At 43.5% G+C, this 15,524-nt stretch overlaps 1 protein-coding gene across 2 annotated transcripts in view; it reads right to left on the bottom strand.

The window, feature by feature from the left end:
• TENM2 (teneurin transmembrane protein 2) overlaps positions 1-15,524 on the bottom strand; it is an 895,709-nt gene that overhangs the window by 406,785 nt on the left and 473,400 nt on the right. The window contains exon 1 of one of the 2 annotated variants that reach the window (XM_012730132.1): positions 77-145. The exons of the other annotated variant lie outside the window; for it this stretch is intronic. The gene's annotated coding sequence lies outside the window, so the exon portion shown is untranslated. Of the gene's footprint in view, positions 1-76; positions 146-15,524 lie in introns of those variants that run through there. 2 annotated transcript variants of the gene reach the window in all.

Below are 15,524 nucleotides of genomic sequence, written 5' to 3' on the forward strand. Positions count from 1 at the left end.
CTAAAAGGCTAGCAAGATGCTTTTAACTGGGTGTGAGGGGCCAGTCATATCTTGTTAGCAACAGCTGCACACTTACCCGGCTTTCAGGGCCTTGGCAGAACTGTCCTATTCCTTCTGAGGTTAGGAACACACTATGGAGTGAACCAATCATTAGTGGGAGCCGTGTGGCTCTACCCGCTTCGCATTCTCCCCAAACCAAATGAGGCAGCTTCTTCCAGAGTTCCTCCTGCCGGCTTCCCCTGGCACACACAGCCCGCCAAGGTCCTGGCTGCAGTTTCAAAACTACTACTCAATAAAAGGATTTTAAAGGCTGTGCCGGGAGCCGGGAGCCTCAGATCCCAGTTTGGCTTTTTCTCCATCAGCATTCCTTAGCAAGCCTGCACAGAACGAGGTGCACTACATTATTTATGTCAGCTCTAGGCTCTGGAAAACACACACTGGCATCCTGATTACTAAGAATCCTCATGGATACAATTAAACCGTTCCCACATATATTCCCTTCCCCTCCCCCTTCCCAGATTCAACCTCTTTCACAGGAAACAAAAGCACTTTGAGGCATGTCCCAACTCATCTCTTAGGAGCCAAGAGAGCATCGCAATAGGGCCACAGAGGCAGAAGTGCTGAGGGAAAAGGAGCCTGTCCCTAGAGTGGGCAGAAGACGTGCCAGGAAAGTTTGGGTAACAGTCTGGGAAAGGCGCTCTATGTCCTGTCTGCGTTGGGGGTGCTGACATCGCGGCAGCAGTGTGGAGGTGCTATAAAAAACCATTTTGATGAATTCATGGAAGATTGATTTAGAATAGGCTGTTAAGGGATGCAAGGAGCATTTGGCAACATGACTAACCTTCCGAAGTGGATGACAAGAAATCCCGCTCACCCAACAAATGCTCCTCTGTGGCCCATCTGAGTCACAGCCCTAGACGGGAAGACCACAGATTTAGCCAAGGAGAGCCGTGGTTCCGTCCCCCAAGCCCCCCGCTCAGCAAGAGGAGCCATTCTCCCAGTTCAGTCCACCATTTTCCTTCTTGTCAACAGCTCCACACACTGTGGGCTGGTGCACCCACTGCAGGCGGAAAGGAGCGCACTGGCACAGCCAGAGGGCCAGTGGCCGGAACTTGCACCTCTGCAAGAGTGGTGGGAAGTTGTGGATTTGCTAGGGTACAGCGAGAAAGTCCCGCTTGGCAGGCAGACGACATGTCACAGTGTGGGAGCCCCAGGCACCCTTAGTACAACAGCCTTTGGCGGGGCCTCAGTTTTAGGTCAGATTATCTAGGCAAGAGGTCAGCTTGGGGACAGTCAACAGTGTCATCCAAAACACAAGGAGTAAAGTGCAACCGGCCTCTCCACAAAGGCTTCCTTTAAACACACGTTCCTCTGTTTTCACGGTTTTATTTATTTATTTTTAAATATTTATTTATTTATGCATATAGAAATGGGGTACAGCCAGAGGTGTAGGGTTGGCAAAAGGATTCACTAGAAACAGAGTGGAGAACAGAGCAGGCAGATGGACAAAGTACACTACTGAGGGGAGCAGCGGGCGGGTCAGGAGAGGTCTGCCGCGCCTTGTGGGTCACCTCCGGGGCAGGGATCGAACTTGCACTGAAGCCGCCACAGGTAGTCTTAGCTTTGCAGTGCAGTGCTCCAACCCACTGCACCACCAGGGAGAGCCCCACAGTTTTATTTTTTAAGTGGCTGTCACTTCCCTTGACTTATTCCTCCCAACTCAAGAGATCTTGGGTAGAGAATTGTTGTCTGGATGGAAACAAGGAAAGAGAACTCAGAGTAGGTCAGTGGAAGAGAGCCTGGAGAGGGCAGACCTACTCTCCAAAGCACAAAAGAGCAGGGCGATGGGGGGAGGCAGGTTGCTTCAGTGCATGAAGGAGCAGAGCTTTCCTCAGTAACAGACACATAAAAGGTGGCACTATAGAGCGCACACTTGCACACCACGCAATGATGCAAACACCCAGGAACCCAGAACTGATGGATGGAAAAGTGCATCAAAGCTGTCCTGGGAACTGCCTTCCAGGTGGAGTATTGGCTCCCTCAACCAGACAGGGTTGAGGGGACTCTGACCCATAGGGGGTCTTGTTCCCATGTGGGCACAGCTATGCCCTCAGTGGCAAGTAGCTCCCCTAAGTCTCTAACTTGAGAGCACAGAGATGATTCTCTGTGTGCAAGATGATTCAGGAGTATTATTTATTCTATTAATAAACTTGGCAAGAATCAACTTGGGGCTGGGCAGGCTAAGTCTTGGCAAGGACCCTCTGGACACGCCTTTGCTGTCTGTCCTTTGCAGCTGGGATGGACAGAGGAAAGTCCTTCGGGTCTGGCTGTCATTTGCTAACCTGTGGCCTTGGAGAAGCCATTGCCCACCCCACCCTTCAGCCTCCTCGCCTTGACTGAAAGCATGGCGGACAAGGTCTGTCACTTCCAGGATTCTGAGGTTTCTGTGAGGAATATACTCAGCTTAGTGCCTAGCAATTGTGTGCTCATAAAAAACATTAGCTCTGATGAATTTTCACCAGGTCGTCAGTTAAGTGGCATAAAACTGATACCTCCTGGCTCACAGATGCCAGAGCCCCATCTCTAAGTGCTCCCCAAACAATCAGATCATTATTAACAATCTGTGTGCAAAGTGCTGGAGTCATCACTAGCATTTGCCTTCAATAAACTTGTTCAGATGAGCTGCCCCTTGACAGAGATATCTATAGAAAACAGAGTATAAAAATTCAAAATATTACAAGGAAGACCATGAAATGTTTTTGTAAAACGGGGTTCTAACATTTTTTTTTTTTTAAATCAAGTGAATAGCTTTCTGTTTATTCAACCATAAACTAAAACTGTATCAGGATTTTGATATCTCACACCAGACTACTGGACTTGTGATGGGAGAAAAAGTGGCTCAAGTCCCACCCTCTAATCTTCCACCTCGGTATCAACATCCTTCCCCCAAACTACAAGGAACAGAGGTTGAGAACCTTGTTTGGATACAAAGACATCATTTTACAGAAGAGGGCAGGGGGCTGGAAAGACTAAGGGGCTCCTTCAATTTCACATCCCTTATACAAGCTGAACTCTTCACTTGTAGTTAAATGCTCCTTCCATTCCCCACAGGCTAAAGGACAAACCAGTGGAACTTTTAGCCAAATTTTACTTCGCTGTCCACTAAATCGGTTTGGATTCAGTCTGGTCTCTCTGCTTTGATGATGTGTGTGCAGGACCAGTGCTGAATTTCATGCTGAACTTACACTTTTTTTCAGACAGTGACTGCTTTAAATTGTGATTTTAAGGTTCTCCATGAATGAGGTTCCACAGTGTTTGTGAAGCTATTTTACTACCTGAGAGTTTTGATAGAAAGGTTCCAACAAGAAAAGCAATAGAGTGGATCCCCAAATAACATCATTTTGTTAAAACATTGATGAAGAAAACAGCAGTTCCTGTAGATGTTGAGTGAATGGATTTACCCAAGCACCTGCTCTCACTATAGGTCCTTTGGCTTAAAGTTGCCATTTTCAAGACCATATTGATATTAAGTGAGGACTTATTATACTTCAGCCTTCATATCTATGAAGGGCACATTTTAATTGGATAGTAACATGCATATGCTATTATTGTTATTCTTTGAAAACACAGGTTTTATACAAAGACCTCTTTTCTGATTAAAAAAGTCAATATAGTTAATTGCATTCTCTTCAACATAAACACAGAGCATTTTGAACATGCAGGTTTTTTGAGTACTAACTACACTTCTGCTTATGGGCTATTCAAATTATGAATCTTCAAAAAAAAAAAAAAATAGGTCCTATAACCTTTCACTGCTTAGGACAGTACATACGCCTTGTGACTCGATCCCTATTAGTATCTGGCCTGCAAGGACATCAAGATCCTTCTCAATTAGAGTTTTAAATGACTCCATTTTTTGCTCCTTGTCAAACCACCTGAACAAAAATGCTGTCTGTTGCATCATTCGCTGAAGCTATTTCTCCAGTTGAAACAAGAATTATGAGTCCCTCTGAAACACACCCGCCAAATCAAGTTGTAACATGGCCCTGCTTTATTCACTGTTGAGATCACAGCTAATTGCTTTCTAATACAAGTCATGATTTTGCTTCATTAAGTTAACATTTCCCTTATTTTTCCCTCCATGGTACAGACTAAATTAGCAGCATTCAGTTCAACATCTCTTCCCTTCCCAGGTATATAAATATTCTCAAGGGTCGCTCATGTAGGCTGGGCCGTTTGTACTTTTACAACTGTGTGGAGCCAGAAGGATGGTCTTCCAACAATATAGGCCTGTCTGTCTTTGCACATAATGTGCAGATACTTTGGTGGTCTTTAAATTCTAGGGCTTTTTCCTATATGGAAGCTCAGTCTCAGTTCCAAGTGCCAAGATGAACTGGTTGGCATGAGAATGTGAAACTCCTTTGTCTTCCAGAAAAATACAAGAAAACTGCTTGGTGGTACCTCCTTCTTTTCTATAAGGGCAGGACAATTGTTGAAGGCTATCTTTAAATTGGTAGCTTAAGAAGTTAAAGTGGCAGAAAAGATTGAGAAACCAAATAACCCTTATCCGAACAACTCTCTTAAATGAAGCAAAAGAAAAGCAGTCATCTTATTCCCTGAAGTTAAACTCTAAGTAGAAAGAAGGCGCAGTTGCATGTCCATAGAAACAGACTGCAAAGCTAGACTGATTTCTACAACCTTCCAAGTTATGGTTGGACCAAAAGGCAGCAGGACCTCTGCTACAGAGTCCATAGAGACAGCTCAGGATAGGTAGAAAGTGGCCTCAAGTTCCCTATAACACCTCTCTCCAAGCACCAGCGTGATATCCTCACTAACCCTTCCTGGCTAACCCATTCTTTATGATGGTGTGGCGCGCCTGTCCTTTCCTTACTTCCAGTGAGTCACAAGTGAGGATGAAGTCTTCCCAGTGTTTCAGCAGCCATCCTCCTGCAAGCCAACTCCTTCTGAGATATAATATGTTCAAAGGTGGAATTAAAGGAAATGCTTACCCTAATGTGGATTCACTTTAATTAATAGGACTTGCATGGTCAGTTAGTCCAAATCCCTTATAATATAAATGAGAAAGAAATCATGGATAAGAGATTTTCCTAATATCATTATGGCTCACTACAGAGTTCCGTGCATATATCCCTCTCATTGATATGGAGTTGCTGTTTTCTTTAAATCTCTCTCACCAAGCATCCCCCTTCTCTCCCACCCTTTGCCATTCCTAGAAACAGTCATGGTCAATGCATTCTTATTTTGTGATTTTTTTTTCTTGCCATGGAGGAGGATGACATCTGCACACTATCATAAAGAAGGCTTTGTCAGATCTCCATATGTGCACTGAACTATAGCTGTAGAATAGCCATCCCTCCAAAGTCCTCATACCTTATTTGAGTTGAGAAGGAAAGCCCAGCCTTTTGATCAGACACAACTGGATTTGAATCTCCTACCTAGATATGTCTCTAATTTTAGCTTCCTCATAAATACACTGGGGAGAATAATAGCACCTAGTTCACCTTTCTCACCTGAACGTTAGTTGTAAGCACGATGCTTGGCATGTACGGAGGACCCAGCACCTATCACTATCTTTCCATTCTGGGCTCAGTTCTGTTACTGGACAGTTACAAAGCCTCCCCTTGAGAACACAAGGGAGAACCTGCTCTGAGAATACAAGGGAGAACCTGCTCCTTTGAAGGACTCCCTCTCTGAAATGGGTGTCTACTGAGTGACCAGCAGGATCCCGTCCTACGTTCTTTCATTGTGAAAAGGATTGATGTGACATGTTGGATTGCACTGTGAATGTGCAATTTTCTGCTTAAAACCACAAAGAAAATGAGACTTCAGACAACAGGTAATTGTGATTCAAATCCAGTTGAGCCAAAGGGATTCAGTTTGGTCTGGAGCTCTGGGGGGCAATGCAGATGCATTCATACCACCAGTCAGGGAAGGACAGAGCTGGTACTGCCACCAGTAATGGATGGAAATAACCCTGGTTAGCATTTCTCAGTGTTGGACATTTTCCAACCACCCTCTGTACCTCTGATCTACCTAGTTCTCTGCTGAGGATGCTGCAGCTGTCATCCCACCATCTCCTCAAGTCTTTCTTTTAATTTTTTTTTTCAGATTGACTGTTTCCAATGTTAATCTCATTTAGCTGATAATATCCATGAAATCATAGCTTAGAAGTGCTACCTATCTATGGATGGAACTATATGTGGTGTGTATGTACACGATTTCCAGTACATTACAATTGCTAAATATACAAATGTAAGGAAAATACTCAGCTGTTTACCTCCTGTGGCCACTGTATATCATACACAGCGGTACCCACACTTCACTCAAATATGTGTTTAGAATACTGTCCCACATGAGATTTTATTCTTTTCTTTTTGATTCAGCTGAGTCTCTGCTCTTGTGCCTCTTCCTTTGCAGAAGACAGTGCCTAAAGGTGAAATATCACCAGGAAAAGAAATGCTCTAAAATTGAAGTTCTGATGAGTCCTACAGCCCAGATAGAAAACTGCCAAGTGGTCCATGTGACTTTTCATCCTGGGGACTGATGCTTGAATGTGTTAAAATGTTATTTATTTTCCAACAGGCTACTTGGACTTGGCACCATGTAAATCCACAGTGTTTGTAGAGCTTCCCTTGGGGACAAAAGAAAAATCATCTGTATAGATGAAATGTGTATTAGCTGCATTAGTAACTGGTCCCTGGAGACTGATAAAGACCTTTTAGACAGCTTTCACTGTACAGCTTTCTAAGAGTTCTCTTTGAACAAGCCTTGGGTATCCCAGATCTGGGCTTTCTTCCTGCCCTAAGTGTCAGAAGACAAAAGTGGAAAATGAGAAACTTGGATAAGAACAGCTCCTTCCACTGGAGCTGAACTCCAAGCCCACAGCCACATTCCCTTCGCCTATCAATATTTCACGTTCCCTGAGCTGTAAGAAAACACATCTTTTGCAGCCCTGCATCATCGTGTGGAGGATGGTGGAGAGATTATTACAGCACAGGTTCAAGAATTTAAAAATTCATCATCTTCCCATTTGAGAAAGCCAGTTCGTAGTCAGAACTGACAAAGGTTCCACTCGTCTGAGATGCCTGAGGAAGGCAAAGCCTTGGCTCTGAGACACCGTGGGGGTGGCGTACATGGAGAGGGGTGGATGGGATGGCCACTGTTTGGCCTCAGGCTGGGCCAGTGAGGTGGAGACCTTGATTCCTGGCTTCTTGCCAGTGGCAGGTTTGTTTTTCACCATGACACTGCAGGGGGTTGGAGATGAGAGAGAAAACGTTGCCTAGTTGGAAGCTCAGAAGCCAAATCTCAGTTGTCAACAGTGTTCTGCCGGCTCCTCCAACGTGCCAATGCTTGCTCCGCCATAGCTGAGTGACTCCACAGCTCACTCCTGTGTGTGTGTGTGCATGGACAACTGGTGTGGGCGTCTCCAGTGAAGTGCTCTTTCTAAACCCTGGGCTATACCACATGATGGTCCTCCAGCCTCTGAAGGCCCACCAGTCACGAAGCTGGGTAGTTTCATCTCTTTCCCTCCATTACTGGGCAGGTTTCAGAGTCTCACACAATCTTCCATTGCCCCATCCCATTTACAGGAACACACACAGTCCTTCTCAGCATGGGGAGGCTTATTTAAGCCCTACAGTGGGGGGTACCAGGAAACTCGGACACTTTCCAGTACTAGATGCTGGCCTGCCTGTTCCCAGCAACTACCTCTCAAAAGCATGAAGGTGAGTTTAACCTGCCATGAAATGGTAAAGGAGAGAAGAAATAAATAAACCTTTTGGCTCTGGGGCCTTGTGGTTTATCATCCTATCTCCCATGGCTTAGCTTTTCTTAGGGGCCTGTGATGCTGACGCACCACTCACTCTCCAAGCACTTCTCTTCTGGCCCCTTAGTTATGTCAGTGATCTAGGCATTGCCCAGAGAGGTGACCTTCTTTCACCTGTAAATGTGAGACACAGAAGCCCGCAGACACAAGTGGTGTAAAAGGCGATGAGGATCTGAGTACCAGGTCTCTTTTCACAGACCCAGATACTTATTGGGGCACTTGGGTTGCCTCTGAGACAAAGGACAATTTCTAAGAAACTCCAGAGCACTAGATTTGATACAGATTCATTCAGTTTCTATGGGCAGTAGTCACCCACAAAGAAAAAATCAAAATTTTCATTCCTTCCATTTCTTGCCTACATATAAAATGCCAGGATGCCTGGGTCTCTCAACATTCCACCTGGTCACCTCTGCCAGGTCAGTGCTGGGCGTTGGGGCAGGTGGTTCTTGAGGGAGGTCGATGAGGGGAACTTGCACTGCTATCCATACAACACGAACAACAGTGGTTCTGAGCCACAGACTGAGCTTTCTGAGATGAAATATGAACATTACCCTGAAAATTTCTCCCATGGCACCATCATCTAGAAGGATCATGTTTTAGTTCAGTCCCTGATCATCAGCTCCTTTTGCAACAGCCATCTTTGGCTTTATGCCACAAACCCACACTGCTTGGATGAGCCATCACATGCATACTTTGTGCATTTATATATCAGGTTTTCCCTATTCGGTAAGGTGTTTCTTCTGGCCCCTTATCTCTTAATCACAGGAAGTAATTCCTCAATGTCCTTCAAGACCCAGCCATATATCTCCAGTCAGGGCACTTCGTGTCCTTTGTGCTCCAGGCCTGACAGGCTAAACTTCACAAGCTGTGTTTTTTGCAAAGCACTGGGAAGAGTGACTATCACATAGTAGGTGCTCAGTAATTAAAAAACAACAAAACAAAAACTATTATTGGGGCCCTCCCCGATGGCACAGCAGGTTAAAGCGCAGCACTAAGAAGCTAAAGCTACTTCAGCATGAGTTCCATCCTCACCTGGAGGTGACCCACATGTTGCGGCAGACCTCTCCTGACGCGCCTGCTGCTCCCCTCAGCAGTCTACTTCATCAATCAACCTGTTCTACTCCCCAGTCTGTCTCTAGTGAATCCTCTCACTGCCCTGGCACCTCTGGCCTATACCCCAGTTCTGTATGCATAAATAAATATTTTTTAAAAAAGCTATTATTGTCTGGTTATTGCACCTACCCTCACCTATCTACATATGTTCACCTGCCTATATTAGACTGAACCAAGAAATCACTGAACCATGATGTCTTGCTAGTGTTTGGCACATAGAAGGTCTCACATAGGATCTGCAGAATTAAAATCAACTGAAGCAGTTTATGTGTCTGGGAATTTTAGCTAGGTCCTCTTGACAGGACCTATCACGCCAAACTGTGCAGGAGGCTTATCTTAAATCTGTTCTTGGGGATGTACGTCTCACGCTTTCCTTTCCTTCTACCTGTGCTCTGCTGTCCGCTTGCATTACATGCCAGGCCGGTGCCCAGGAGCAGGCGTCTCAGGAGCTCAGGCAGCAGGTGCCAGATAAGAGCTTGCTTTTCTCTTTCCATTACTCTAATCAAGCTATGTGTTACAGCACCTTTCCTTAATCTGATTTGAGAAGGTCCTTAATAGCAGGGTAGAGGCAAAGAATGAAGCTGGTTCTTCAAGGAGTGCTTCCTTTATTAGCGTTTTTGTTGTTGTTGTGACAAGTGCGGCCCCTCGCTGGGGCTGATTGTTGCATCTGGACACAACAACAAGGCTTTCCCTGAGTTGGACATGGTTCCTTTCTGGCTTTTTTTTTTTTTTTTTTTGTGGCACAAGTCAGCTTTTCTTGATTAAATTAAAGTTTTTTTCCTTTCTCTATCTCTCTTGACCTTCTGCTTGATTATGGAGTGAAGTATTCCTGGGGAGCAGTAATCCTGTAAACTTGACATCCACCCTCCCTACTCTGAAAATGACAAAGCTGTCAAAATTTCAGCTTTACAACTTCCAGATGGGGTCAGCTCAGAGGTGGAATGACAGGGAAACTGAAGGATCAGGGCCCGTGAAAAGAAAATAAAAATAAGATACATAAGCAGAAGGACCCTAAGAAGGATGATGTGAAGCTGGGTGTTCCAGGAGATGCAGGAAACCTATGTCTTTCTGTGGGGACCACTCCCTCAGGGATTTGGCCATTTCCTTGGGAGCCACTAGGAATGCAATGAATGTCGAGTCAGGGAAAATGAGGAAGTTTTTTTTTCTCCGAGTATGCAAACAAAAGCTTAGAAACATGTTTGCATTTGGATTGGATGATCTAAACCAACAAAGTTCAACCTTTTCACTAGGAGCTCTGAGCTATTTGACAAGACCTACTTTTTATCAGGCAGGTTCAAAGTCTACACACTGCAGAGCCTTCCTTAATAAGAGGGACTAATAAGATTATTTCCTTAAAGATCTAACTTTGGCACCCACCCTGCTACCAGACAGTAGAGCAGATTCATTCTCTAAATTGCTTACTTTCAAAAGAAAAGCTTTGTGGGCTAGAGCAGCACCCCAGCATGGCACACCATGATGCTCATTTGGATTTGAAGTGGCTATTCTTTTTGCCTCTTTTTTCTTCGAATTTTTTTTTCTAAGAAATGTAATTCCCCAAACTAAATACAAAGATTGTATTTCAATGGGATATGTCAGAATTACTGATGGTTATGTGTCCCCCAAATATCTCCAAACATCTTGCCTCCAACTTGGTATATTTAGCCATTTACATAAAATAAAATAGTAAAACAGGCATATTTCTGAGCAAATACACTTCAATGCAAGAACAGAGAAATGGGTCATATCTGTGTAAGTACATATATAGAATTGACCTCAGGGCTCTATTCAGAATTTTTTCCCCAAAACTTGTGTTTTGATCCATTTGGGATCATAACACAAAATCTTCAGTGGAACGGAGAGGTTTGAGGAGGAAAGATCACGTGATCATCAAACTGAATTCCCTCTAACTTTCCACCGCCTGCCTTCCTATATTGTGGCTTATGTGAGCGGCTGAAATAATGAGAGCCACTTTCACACTCTCTTCCATGGTGGGGTAACATACAGCCAGTTACAACGGGTCCTGTTTGAAGAAAAGTGCTTTTAAAATGGGGGCCATTTAAACAGGTCACTGCATTTCTCAGAGGTGAAGCAGTGATCAGTGTGTGACATTTAATGATCTAAAAGAAGCTTGGAAAAGTATTTTCTCCTAATGAAACCAGAGCCAACTCTCTTCATAGGAGAGAGAGGCTTGAGATCATCAGTGGATCTTGGTCTGTCCAGCATCTAATGACTGAGTTGGTATACCTCACACAGCTCTTCATCTTAACACCTGGTGTTCTGTAGGGGACACATCTCACTGACTCTCTGATGTATGTTTCCTTGCTCATTTTAACATTAATAAAACAGGAATTCCTCTTGAAACGGGTGGTGTGTCACATTTAATTGGCCAAGGCTTTCCCTTTTCCTCTCTTATTCATAGATAACAGGACGTTATTTTACGTGTGAGTGCTTCTTAGAATTGAGGAAATATTGTCATAGATACTTAACAAATCTTTCTTGGATAAGTGAGTGCATGAATGGGCCATATGTAAGGGAATAAATACATTTAATGACCAAAACACTTCAAACTTTTGCATCACGAATGGAGATACGATTCTTTTCTATCCTACAGACACATTAAAAACAACACATCAACAGGCACATGAAAAACTGTTCAACATCATTTATAATCAGGGAAATGCAAATCAGTGAAATACCACCTCACACCAGTGAATGGTGCAAATTAAAAAAAAAAAAATATGGCAAAAACAGATGCAGGCGAAGATGTGGAGAAAAACGAACATTCCTACACTGCTGGTGGGAATGCAAAATGGTCCAACCACTATGGAAAGCTGTGTGGAGGACCCTCAGGCTAGAACTGGAGCTACCATATGACCCAGTAATTCTACTCCTCCATATCTACCCAACACAAAAACATTAATTCAAAGGGATACCTGCACCCCTATCTTTATTACAGCACTATTTACAATAGCTAAGATATGGAAACAACTTAAATGCCCCCAAGCAGATGACTGGATCAAGAGGATGTGGTATGTACATACTGGAATAGTACTCAGCAATAAAAAAAATAAACTCATGCCGTTCACAGCAATGGAGCTGGAAGGAATTATGCTCAGTGAAATAAATCAGAAGGAAAGAAAAATATCAGATCAATTCACTTATAGGAGGAAATACGGGCAACAAACAAGGGATCAGGAAAAGAAAGACAAATCTAGCAGGCAAAATGTAAATGTGAAACATCCAGAAAGAAGGTTCAAACATGGGTAGATGATCATAGGAGACTACAGTGATGGTTCATGGGTGTCCTGGTGATGGTAATTTGGTGGGAATTACTCTTGAGAGAAGAATGAACAATGATGTAAACAGTATATAAGCAAAAACAAACAAAACACAACAGAATAACAATGAAAGATTTCAATCTCTCATTACAAATGCAGTCATCTAAGGCAGGGAAGTGACATGTGATGGAGATTACTAATGAGAACACAGATTCTTACAGAGGCTAAGACGCTTGTTCACGATCCAACACCTACTAAATGTAAAAGTAACATTTGATGCAGGCTGTGCACAACAACCTGCTGACTCTTAAGAGCAGTTCTTCCAACTAGGACCCCGGAGCATTCATGGGGTCAGGTATGTGTGGCGGTGCTAGCAACTGGTGTCTAGGTCGCCAGAAGCACCTGTGCTATTTTCATACCCTGCAACAGTCGTTTCCAAACTGCTGTACGCTGACATCTCCGAGGGCCATTTAAAAAGTACAGAAGCCGGGATCTCATCCCTAGTCATTCTAATTTCACTGATATGGGGTGTGACCTGGCCATTAGGAATGTAAAAGCTCCCCAGATGATTCTAATGCATTACAAGTTTGGGAACCACTGTTCCAGAAGGATTTCATGTGGCTCGAGGGAAATGAGACAGACAACTCATTCCTACTGGGAAATGTGCATGAGCAATCACATCTAGAGCCTCTCACCCACTTGTTATTATTCTGCCTCTTTTTTAAGTCATACATGCCATACTTTAGAGACTCTGATCTCTTTAGGAACAACATATAGGAAGTCACCTTTAGTTCATTTTCCCGTGGACTTGCTAATGACATTCTATTAAATCAAACCAAAAGACGTTTGTGTTTTACTTACTCTGTATTCTTTTCTGAATGAACACAAACTTTCATCCTCATTTTTACCACCGAAAACAGCCTGAATAATGTCCCATTTTCCCACTACTTTGCCCATGGCTTATGGAGGTGGGGTGAGCTGATTGGCCCCATACCTAGGACTAGCCACCTGCTATATTTCAGCCCCATGTCAGAGAAATTGGTTCAGAAATCATCCCATCATCCCAGGGCTTTTTTTTTTTTTGGAAACAGTTGGGAACTAGGTAGTAAAGAATGAACTTTACCCTAAAGCAGGTCAGGCTTTTGCCTCTGGTTCCTCTGGTTCCTGAGACTTGATCTCAAAGATCTACTTGAGAAGAGTCTTGTCTTCCTGGAGCCTTGGGCCACACTGGGCTTTCTAACAATGAGACTTACGGTGCGGCTTTGGTCTGCATGGTATCACCTTGACCTACACAGAGATTAGAGCCTAAAGGGCAGCCACGTGGTGTTGACACATCTCGAGGACAGAGTTCTAATGAGAACTGGATGTTATGGCTCAGGAGAGCATCCCTGGTTGGTGATACCTCTGCATTTTGTCAATGGTGTTGCTGGATACAGAGAGTGGTAAGTTCGTGTTGTCTGTCACTATACTACGAAAGCACAACTGGCAACTCTGCTTTTTGAACTTTCCTGGACTTTTTTTCAAGTTAATTTAGTTTGTATTATTTCATTGTAATAAACCATATTGTGGACATAGCAGCTTTCAGTGATTTCTATGCTTCCTTCTAGACAATTATCATGGTGATTGTGAAGATCTCTGAACTTCACAGCCGAAGTTCAAACTTAAGATGATCTTGAGGACTTCCCTGGTGCTATTAGCAGACACTTCCTTTCTGCTGGAAAGACAGGGCATTCCGGTGGCCATCTTTATCCCCACCGAAGTTACCAACAGAGAGAAAGGTTTGTGACTGTGATGTGGCTTGAGCAGCTGGAAACTAACATGCCTGGAGCTAGCCCACTTCAACTTCTTTTCACCTCCATGAGCTGCAAACTTTCATTCCAAAGCCCACTCTCACTTGAGATGCTCTCGTTGGTAATACTAATGATTTCATTAGTATAAAACAACAACTGAAGAGTGTATGTGAAAAAAAAATTAGTGTAATGCCTGGACATAGTCACAGAGGACCTGATAAATGCTAGTCCACTCAGTATTATTACTATTATTGCCACCTTGATGCTGAAAGTTTTCCTGCTAAAAACAAAATTTTTAGCGTGGTGTCTAGAAGATCAATAAGCTAAAAATCAGACAATGGCGTGCTTTGGACTGCACTGAGCCGTGATCAGACCTGCCTGTGCAGGGCCCCCCGCCATCTGGGAGCTACTCCCCTTCTCGTTGCTTGCACCTGGCCCTTCTAATGCCTGAGTTTCAGATACATTTGGGAGCACACTTAGGGCTGTCTGTGATAAAATATGCATATTTCCTGAAACCCAAAGTATTCTCACTGAATGTAATAAGTGGAAAGTTATTTTACAGGAAATGAAAATCTAAGATTAATACTCTCTGATGCCATCTAGTCCCCTCAGGACAATTATTCACTGTACTACAGCAAAATAAACTTGCAAAATGTGGGAATTGGTTTCCTTCTAGTTTGCCAGGATAAGTGAACTCCTGAAACTATTCAAAATTGGCTCCTGGATGCTATACCCACCACCTCACCTCATTAAAGAGGCATTAGGTTTTCCAGAACACCAGATTTTAAGCAAATGTGTAACCACTTCCCCAGAGATGAGAAAAGGTATAGGGAAAGGTAAATGTAAATGTAACAGTTACTCAGTTACTCAATCATTACTTACATGGTAGGAGACACAATGCTGAACTCAAGGAATTTAGGATATTCCTCTACTTCCTCCTTCAGTCTACAAATAGTACTGAACTTTCCTCTGTGCCAAGCACTCAACTAGATATGGGGACCAAAATGCCCATAAGGAATTAGGGCTGTAAAGAGCAGCCAAGCTCAAAGGTGGTTGACTCCCAGAACCACAGGAAAGCTTTATAAAAATACAGGTGTCTTGGCTTCACTTGGTACCACTAGATCAGAAATTTCTCAGAGGACCAGAAACCTATTCTTTAATAAGTGTCTCCTGTGATTGTTGTGTTTAACCAAGTTTGAGAATCACCAGGAAAGAGAATAAAACACATTATCTGAAAATAATCTAATAAAGGACATTGTTTATGTGTTATGTGGTCGATGCCTGGTACACTGAGGCATTGGCCAGTGGAGAGTGTGTGTCAAGCAATGCTCCTCTGGTCCCCTCCAATTTGAGGTAAAATAACGAACTCTTCAGAGCTTATTCAAGCTGCCAAATCACTTGCCTCCCAACCATCCATTACCACACATCTGAGAAGTTCGTTCCTGGATATAGAGTCACCTAATGAGTCAAACTGCAGCTTGTCTATACACAGCCTCA

Source organism: Condylura cristata, unplaced genomic scaffold, assembly GCF_000260355.1.
Source record: "Condylura cristata isolate star-nosed mole 26May11 unplaced genomic scaffold, ConCri1.0 scaffold00026, whole genome shotgun sequence".
Lineage (NCBI taxonomy): Eukaryota > Metazoa > Chordata > Mammalia > Eulipotyphla > Talpidae > Condylura > Condylura cristata.